Source organism: Pelodiscus sinensis, chromosome 12 (assembly GCF_052426305.1).
Source record: "Pelodiscus sinensis isolate ZL-2025 chromosome 12, ASM5242630v1, whole genome shotgun sequence".
NCBI lineage: Eukaryota > Metazoa > Chordata > Testudines > Trionychidae > Pelodiscus > Pelodiscus sinensis.
The window spans coordinates 46,097,443-46,106,329 of record NC_143063.1 but is presented as its reverse complement, the minus strand read 5'-3'; positions in this window follow the sequence as shown (position 1 = coordinate 46,106,329).

Genomic DNA, 8,887 nt, shown 5'->3' with positions numbered 1-8,887 from the left:
TTTCAGAAATGTGCCACGTGTTACCCCAATGTGGGGATGTCCCCTGGGCTCAATGACAGATGAGATGAAGCAGGGGGATTTGTAAAATTCATCATTTTAAGGCCTAAACTTTCCAAGAGTGACTAATTTTCAAAAGGTGCCATAAGCATCCAAACGGAGTACTGTACTTACATGGTACCGTAGGGGACCAAGCACGGCCCTTGAACAAAAGGGCCAAGAGTTGAGATCTTCTCTTGCAGAGCTGAGCCTTTTGCTTGGTGTCTGTGGCCATCAAAGGGGAGTCCCTTGGAAATGGGGCACACTTCCAATGCCATCAGCCAGCTCCTGCCCTGGGTGGTGCTGTCCTGGATAATTTAGCTTGAGAAGGTGGCAAGGGACCAGGATGACATGGACGGGACTAGGTGTACCGCACTGAATGTCACCAGAGAGGCCTGTGCAAGAGTCCTGCCCATGAGCCAGCAGTTCTCTTCTGCTGTAAGCGCTTGCTCATCGGTTGTGGTGGTAAGGGCCCTCTGAAATGTAATGGCTGCAAAGTCCGGCCTGCAATGTGGCTCCTGCTCCCCTGGCCCCCAGAAGGGATGATAATCTTCGAGGTGGGGTGAGACGTGAAGCGGTGGGACTTGTCCAAGTTCCAAGTCTATGAATTGCTAAAAGGAGACGCTTCTCCCAGATGTTCCAGATTCCATTGGGGGGTTCTTTGAGCTCAGTTGGCCTCTTACTAGTCTAGAGAGACAATACCCCCCCCCCCCCATCCCACATACACACACATGGAAGCTGAGCGTGCCTCTGGACCAAGCTGTACTCCTCTGGCCTGCAGCCTCCATTTGAGGAACCAGAGTAAGTGTGTGTGTGTGTGGGGGGGGGGGTCTCTCAGCTACCAGCCACTTGTGACACCAAAATGAGCTGTCTCTGTGCCCCTCCCTTGGCCTCTACCACAAAGAATGGATTAGTTATGTCAACATGACCATTCTTAGATGTACTTTAAGGGTTCTGGATGCAAGCACAGCAGATCTGGGATGTGCAAACACCACACCCCACAGAGCATTAAAAGCCATCCATGAAAATGGCAGTGAAGCCGTAGGATTTCCTGACCCTCAGAGGATGGTGCACACTGAGCTGTAGTCCTTGCCAGGGCTTCACTGGTTCCCTTGTGGGCCTGTGAAAAATTTTAAAGACAAGGGATCAAAGCCAACAGACCTCACGCATTTTCATTGCTCTGCTCCCAGGGTTGTTAGTCCCTTTTCATGGGATTAGCTATGGGCTAGCCGTGTCCCATCTGCGGGATGCTTTGAACCCAGAGCCAGTGAAGCCCAAGCAAAGCTAACAGCACCGGAGACAGAACGTTCTCTGGAGGCAAACTCCGTGTGGGGGAGCTAGTGGAGAAGGTAGAGAAGGCTGGCAGAGGGGAGGCGGAAGAAAGACCATCAGAAGAACTACTTTGGTTAAGTGTCGCTGCCCTCTTCAGCCGAATGCAGCTTGTGCGCAACTTCTCCTTGGAGATACAGGGGAAAACATGTCCCAGGTTCAACTGGGCACTGGGAAGGTCTAATTCCTTGAGGTGTGAAAAGGCAAGTGTGCATCTCCCAGAGACCTGCCTTCCCAGCTGTGCTGTAGTCTCTTTCCTGAACCCCAGCAACCCCTGCTTATCCAGTCTGGGTCTTTCCTCACAGCTCTGAGCTACTCTTCTAACCTGCAGGCTAGTGCAGGCCTGTCCCACTCCCACAACCCATCCTCCCATAGCTGTTAGTGCAGCATAATCCTGGCTGATGCCCCCCAATAGTGCTGTTCTGGGCTCCCCCAAACATGTGCCTTTGCACTTCAGTTCTAACCTGCTGCATTGTGTTCTTAGGGGAGTGTAACCCAGAGTCCCTTTCTAGACCAGAACCAGGCCTTAGGGCTGCGTGTTCTCGCTGCTCGGAAAACCCCGCTCAATCTGCTTCTCTCTGTGTACGGCAGAACCCAGTTGATCGGATCTCGCTGGAAGCCAGGCCCGATGGGAGCGGGGTTTCCCAAACTTTTTTTTGGAACCCGGTTTTTTTTTCAGAACTGTTTTTTGCAGCCCAAAAATATAAACACACACAAAACAAGAATTAAAAATGAATAAATGTGGTTAATCCCGAGAACGGGAAAGTGCTATGCTGCAGTGCCATCTAGTGGCCAGTGGAGACATCACTCCCTTCTGGACCCCTATAGGCCGCTTGATCAGACAAGGGTGGTTCTAATAAATGGGGTTCTACCAGGGGCACTGGAATAGGGGTGGCTCCAAGGGGTCATGGTCCCCTATGCCCCCCACTTTTTATCAACCATAAGGGTGAGTGATGGTTTAGTTGGGATTGGTCCTCCTTCTAGTAGGGGGTTGGACGTGATGACCTCCTGAGGTCTCTTCCAACCCTAGGATTCGGGGTGTGGGGGGGAAGGGAGGAGCAGCAGTGGGGTTGGAAGTTCCCAGGTGATGCAGTGCAGGGCATGGGGAGATCACAGTTTGGGCACCTGCATCTCCCCTCTCCCTCCCCCCCCCCCACACTTTTAGGCCACTTCTAACACATCTGTGTTCCGCTGGGGAGCCGGAACAATTTTTATAGTGAGGGTGCTGCTGATGGAAACCAGGTTTTTGCTGTTTGTTAGTACGTCAGGCCAGGGGATGCAGCAACACCCCGATCCCAGCACCACTGGCTTCTACTGTATAATTGGTTTTCATGGGCTTTTTGTTTTTAGTCTCAGGAAGGCATTTAGGGGGCCAAACGAATACAAAACGTGCTCTTCCTAGAGAGATGGCCACCGTGCAAGGACTGAAGTACAAAGAAAATATCAGATTTCCTGGCCTGTCAAACCAATGGGGTAGTCAATTATTTTTGTCAAGGTCCAAATGTCTTGGTCAAGGTTTAGTCAAGGTCTTGACTCCAGAGAAAATAATACTAAAGATTTTTTTGGGGGGGAAGGTCTATTGAAAAGCACCTGGTGCTCTGGATCTGGCCCTCAGTCTGCCTACTGATGGCCCCAGCATTAAAAAGCCAGTTGAAAAACATACATGTAAATGAGAATATAAAAAGCCCTTGTTCTCTGGCCTCTGTAAAGCCGGGTTGCCTTCGCTGCTGTTCATGCTGTTAGTTGCAATTAGGGATGTGACTGGGTAACTGGTTATCTAGTAAGCATCACTCCTGACAGGCGGGGTGGGGAGGTAGGGCGACCATCTGTTCTGTTTTTTCCACGACAATCCCGTATTTAAGGATTGTCCCCGGCGTCTCGACTTTTTTTTAAAAACTGGCCCTTTGTCCCGTATTTCCCCTGCAGCGGGGGGCAGGGAGGAGCCTCCAGCACTCAGCAGTGGTCAGCAGCCTACGGCTTGCATGCCACAATTGGCATGTGAGCCGATTGTCTGTGGCCTCTCTCCCCAGCGGCGCGGGGAGCCCATGCTGCAGCTCTGGCTTCCAGCTTGGGGGCGGGGGAGGTGGAGAGGCATGCACACAACCCTGGGGCTGCCCCTGCCCAGCCGGGGCCTCCAGCTCCCAGGAACTAAGGGGTTAACACCCCGCCCCCTCCCCCTTCCTGGCCACAGGCTTCCTGCTTTGGGTTGGGCCTGGTCTGCAGAGCTGGGGCTGAGCAGCCGGCACACGTGGAGTGCAGGGTCTGCACTGCTCCCCGCGGGCTGTGTGCAGGGTCAGGGATCCCCTTCTCCAGCACCCTGCTGGGCTGGATACAGTCTTGGACAGCCACGGGCTCTGCCTGTCCCAGCCCAGGAGCCACAGCCTGTAGGCAAAGGGCTGGGCCATCAGGGAAAAGACAGGGATGTGGGGGCAGGATGGGAGGGGGACAGAGTGATGTGGGAGGGAGGGAATCATGGGGCTGAGGGGAATGAGGCTGGAACAGTGGGAAGATGTGGGGGAGGAGCTGGAGTGCCAGAAGAGTTGAGGTGTCTCGGGAGAGGGGGGGCGCACACCAGTGTGGGTTGCGAGTTTTGGAGGAGTTTTCACTTCTCACGTTTGGTCCCCCAACTGATTTTTCTGTGGGTCAGTAGCTCCCACCCCAAAAGAGGTTCCCCCACCCTGCCATAAATAAAGAAAACATGAAACCTTTTGGCTACGTCTAGACTGGCATGATTTTCCACAAATGCTTTTAACGGAAACGTTTTCTGTTAAAAGCATTTGTGGAAAAGAGTGTCTAGATTGGCACGGACGCTTTTCCGCAAAAGCACTTCTTGCAGAAAAGTGTCCGTGCCAATCTAGACGTGCTTTTCCGCAAAAAAGCCCCGATCACCATTTTTGCGATCGGGGCTTTTTTGCGGAAAACAAATCTCAGCTGTCTACACTGGCCCTTTTGCGCAAAAGGACTTTTGCCTGAACGGGAGCAGCATAGTATTTCTGCAAGAAGCACTGATTTCTTACAGTAGGAAGTCAGTGTTCTTGCAGAAATTCAAGCGGCCAGTGTAGACAGCTGGCAAGTTTTTCTGGAAAAGCGGCTGATTTTCTGGAAAAACTGGCCAGTCTAGACACAGCCTTTGTATTGGACTTAATCTCTTACTTGATTTAAAATGAAGTTTGATAAACGAAGACAAGACAGTTAAAACACTTAATCCATTTAATCATTTAAATTAAACTGTACTCCCTAGCTGCAGCTGGTTCAGAACTGTACCCAGCCTGCCCCATCCCCCTCCTGCAGCACACAGCTCCGTGAATAAGTTAAATCTTGGCACATCACTTCTGAAAGGGGGCCAATCCCAGAGGGAACACTGACCTCAGGGTTTCAGCCACTGAAGCCCCAAGCACTGGTGGCTCCCCTCCTCTCCTCTCCTCTCCTCTCCCGCAGGGCAGGAGCCCTGATTGCCACACTCATCCCCCCCCCCTGCCTGCGGGGCTGAAGCCTCAATTGCCAGCAGCTCCCCCCCCCCCCCCCCGCCCCGCTTGATGTCCCATATTTGGTATGTGGTCACGCTAGTGGGTGGGGGGGAAAGGTGGCTGGCAGTGGCAACCCCGTGCTGGGATCCTGCACTTAATCACTTAACTGGTTAAACCGCATGTTTAACTGGCTAATGAACCAGGATTTTACATCCCTTGTTCAAACTTAATTCAGTGTAATAGAGTAAGAATTTGGCCTTGGAGCACTGGCAGAAGCAGCTGTTGCAATAATTGCTTAGCTAAACCAGCAGGGGGCGCTCTGAGATCAGGCCAGCCTGTCCCCTTCCTGCAGCAAAAACCTCCAGGTTCCTTGTAGGGCAGCAGGCAGTGGGGGTTTGACCCCGCTGCACCCAACTTTTGCCGGTTGTCTGTGCTCCCTGTATCCAAAGGGAGGCCCTCAGCATGGTCTCTGTGCTTCTGGATCTCACTTAGTGGTCCTACACAGGCAGCCGTGCTCCAGGGACCTAGAGCTTTGTGCCTACGAGGTAGCCATGTTTGGCTCCCCGCTGGCTGCCTTTTAATCCCCATTACAGACGGACAGGAGGGACAATACTTCCTGGCTGTGTCTAGACTGCCCAGTTTGTCCGGAAAATCAGCCGCTTTTCCAGAAAAACTTGCCAGCTGTCTACACTGGCCGCTTGAATTTCCGCAAAAGCACTGACTTGCTACTGTAAGAAATCAGTGCTTCTTGCGGAAATACTATTCTGTTCCCTTCTGGGCAAAAGTCCCTTCTGAAGGAAGGGAATCCTGCTGGGAAGAACTTAATGCAAGTTGTGTTTAAAAAGAAAGAGGATGCAGGAGTTCCCAAACTTTTTGACACGGGGACCAGTAAATCCATTCACGAGCTTTTGGATGACTGGTGACATTCATTTGCATATTCGCATATTCATGAAGCAAATGATGAATACTCAAATAAGTTTTTTCTGGTCCTCCCAAAGCCCCCAGTGCCAGCGTTAGCAAAGCTTTTGATACGGTCACCCACATTATTCTTGCCAGCAAGGTAAGGGAATATGGATTGGATAAATGGACTGTAAGATGGATAGACAGCTGGCTAGACCAGGGTTTCCCAAACTTTTTTTTGGAACCCGTTTTTTTTTTCAGAACTGTTTTTTGCAGCCCAAAAATATAAACACATATAAAACAAGAATTAAAAATGAATAAATTTTCAGTGTTTCACTTGGCTGCATCCTCTGCCCAGCACTGCATGGGCACTGCAGGAGGCGGAAGCAGGAGTAGATTGGGGGTAGGGTATCTGGCTAGGAGGGAGGGTGCAAGGAGGGGTAGGGTTGCCAGGTGTCCGGTTTGGTACCGAACAGTCTGGTATTTGAGGCTTCTGTCCGGGAAACAATTTGAGAAAATACTGGACATATAAAATGTCCGGTATTTTCTAATTAGGTAAGTTTTATTATTATTAGGTGTATCAGTCCGTAGCGGTGAACTGCCTGGCTGGTAGATGTGCTCACGCTGCCTGAGTGTGTCTACCAGCCAGGCAGTTTGCAACTACTCGACGGAGGGTATGGGGAGGGGGCAAAATGGAATCCCTGGGGCCGGATTCACTCGTGTGCCTGGGTCTGCATGTGCCCAGGTCAGTCCTGCTTCCCGCCGGCCAATTTGGTCCTCCCCCCCACTTCTCCTCCTGATCTTCCCCGGTCAGCCCCCCCGACTTCCCGGCCTCCCATCCAGCCCTGCTTCCACTGGCCGCCCGCCCGGCCTCTCTCCGATTTCCGCTGGACAGCCCTGCTGCCCTCAACCCTGCTTCCCGATGGCCGGTTTCCCCCCCACGCACCCCTTCTTCCAGCCCGCCCCGCTCCTCTCCCGGCAGCCACGCTGAGGATCGGTATTTTTTCCCACGGCCCGGTACAGGGCCACTACCCATAGTTTGGGAAACGCTGCTCTAGGGTTTTATAACGGTGCCTGTCACCATAGTATCTGGGCTCCTCCCAGGGGGTAACCAAGATCACACTAAGCCTGGGGGCCAATGTTCTTCCCTGTTTCTCCTAAGCAAGGCGGGGCTCACTGGCTTGAATTTAGAAAGAAGAAAAATCAATCTCCTCCTGAGCTCTCTCTTCCTTTGACCTTCCCCTTGATCCACGTCCTTTGTGGCTTGCCTGGCCTCTCCTTTCCCCCCACCCTTCCTCATCTCTTCTGTGTCAGCTCCCCGCTGCGTGCGCAAACACCCTTTCCCCGTGACTCCGTGTGACCTCCTGCCCTTTCAGTCTGCTCATTTTGCTTTAGTGCCCTAATTATGCTCCACACTTTCTCTTGCAGCAGCCTGTTTACCGGCTGCAGCTGATTTGCCCAACCCCAGTTCCTGACCTAAGGTATTAAGAGTACTTTGCAACTGTCTTTAGCTTGCCTGTCTCTCTGTGGCGCACTTAATCCACCGCATGGGAGCAAAACTGTTATCTAGAGCTATGCTGCTTAGCTGCTGTGGCTAATTTTAAAACAAATTGCCGGGGGGGGGGAAGTCTGAGGACAAGTGAAACTCTGGATTGCTGTGGTGATTGAAGGGCTCGAATTTTAGTGGCTTGAACAGCCACTTGAAAGATTGACACGGATTTCATTTCCTGTGGTTATGGAGGGAGAGTCCTTTGTCAGTATTTTTATGGCTACATCTGCAAGCCTCTTTCGAACAAGAGTGTCTAGACTACAACCAGTACTTTTTAAAAAGCAAGCCGCTTTTTCAAAAGAGAGCACCCAGGCAGTCTGGATGCTCTCTTTCGAAAAAGCACCGTTTGCATTACATAGCGCCTTTTTTCAAAAGAGCACTTTCGAAAAAAGGTGTTCTTCCTGGCAAAACAAGGTTTTCCATGGTCAAAAAAACTGCCATGTTCTTTCGATTTCCTTTTGAAAGAATGCAGCAGCAGTCTAGACGCAGGAGAAGGTTTTTTTGAAAAATGGCCTCTTTTTTCGAAAAAACCCTGTAGTCTAAACACACCCTATATGTCTGAGGGCCCGTGTTGTTTCCATTAGTTCTTGTTGCCAATCTCCCACAAATCTAGTGGCAAGGGCTTGAACCAAGATAACACATTTGTTCCATGCATGACACCTTTCTTGGATTTTTTTTTTCAAGTCATGGGCAAAAGTGCCACGTTGGCCCTGTTTCCTATCACACCGCATGCAGCATGAAAGCAGCTGACGGTCAGCATTAAATCCGTATTGCATTAAATCCCACGTCCCACACCAGAACATGCTGCAATGTATATGTGCCATGTTACTGGAAAAGCCTTGCACAAAGCGTTACCTGTTCGGAGCTGGCCTGGCACAGGGTAAATTAAACATCACACCTGTCCTGCAGGGCTTATGGTGTCAAAGACAGATAGATGCAGGGATGCTCAGGGAAGGTGGCTGACTTACCATTTAGAAAGTCGGTGCAGTCAATGGATAGTGGATTGCGGCTCCAGCGATGTGGGTCCTATACCTGGTTCTCTCCACGGCCTGGTGTATGTATTTGTAGAATGCCCAGCATAAAGGACCCCCAATAGGCTGACCATTCTTCTAACATGATTGCAAGTCCTGGGATATCCTAGTATGTTTTCAAAAAGCTCCAGCTTCTGGAATCAAGTGACTTGTGAGAATCTCAGCTTTTGTTACAAGAAAAAAAAATGTTTAGCTCTCCTGATTATGGAGAAAAGCTTGAAACGAAGACCTGAATGTATTCGAATGGGTCAAAGCCCAGAAAGCAAATAAAAAGCCCTCAAAATAGGTGGGGTAAAAGTCCTGGTGTTTTGAGTGTGTGTTTGGGGGGAGGAGGGGGGCTAGCTCGCGATTATATATCTACTATATATTTGAGAGAGTTTGTCTGTGAGTGAGTCTGTCTGTCCGTCCATCTGTTTTATTCAAGAACTCCTCCTAAATGGTAACAGCGAGGACCACCAAATTGAGAATGTGGCTTAATGGTAAGAATGTGGGGGGAGGCTGAAGCCCTCCCCTCCCCCCCCACGTGTAAGGGGATGCAGAAAAGAGACAGAATCACCAGGCAGGTGAAAGAGGCT